Source organism: Nematolebias whitei, chromosome 8 (genome assembly GCF_014905685.2).
Source record: "Nematolebias whitei isolate Nwh7 chromosome 8, NemWhi1, whole genome shotgun sequence".
In the NCBI taxonomy this organism is placed as follows: Eukaryota; Metazoa; Chordata; class Actinopteri; order Cyprinodontiformes; family Rivulidae; genus Nematolebias; species Nematolebias whitei.
The window spans coordinates 2,252,099-2,252,832 of NC_056505.1; positions in this window are offsets into that span (position 1 = coordinate 2,252,099).

The following is a 734-nucleotide window of genomic DNA, read 5'->3' on the forward strand; positions in this document are numbered from 1 at the left end:
CAGGTATGAAGGTCAGATCAGAGGGGTTCAGATCTGAAGTTCAGGTCTAAGGTTCAGATCTGAGGTTCAGATCTCAGGTTCAGGTCTAACGTTCAGATCTGAGGTTCAGATCTAAGGTTCAGGACTGAGGTTCAAATCTAAGGTTCAGATCTGAGGTTCAGGTCTGAGGTTCAAGTCTGAGGGGTCAGATCTGAGGGTCAGGTCTGAGGGTGAGGTAAGAGGTTCAGGTCTGAGGCTCAGATCTGAGGTTCAAGTCTGAGGGTCAGGTCTGGGATTCAGGGCTGAGGCTCAGATCTGAGGTTCAGATCTGAAGTTCAGGTCTGAGGTTCAGATCTGAGGTTCAGATCTAAAGTTCAGGTCTGAGATTTAGGTTTGAGGTTCAGGTCTGAGGACTGACAGGAGGATGAGGAGGTAGATGATGAAGCTGGAGGTCAGATGAGGACAGAGAGACAGCTGGAACAATAAAAACAGGACAAGCAAAGTTTGAATCTCTGGTTTCACACCTTCTCCTCCGTCTGCAGAACAAACTGAACATCCTTCACAGCTCCCTTCGGAAATTTTTGTTTCCTTCACATCAAATTTAGCAACGAATAAATTAAAATATAAAACATTAAAACATAAAACATCTTTCTCTGCTGTTAGCCTGTCTCAGCAAAAAACGTTTATTTAATTCAGTACATTTACAGTTTGTAGCACCAAGTCATAGCAAAGATCAACTCAGGAAAACATATATA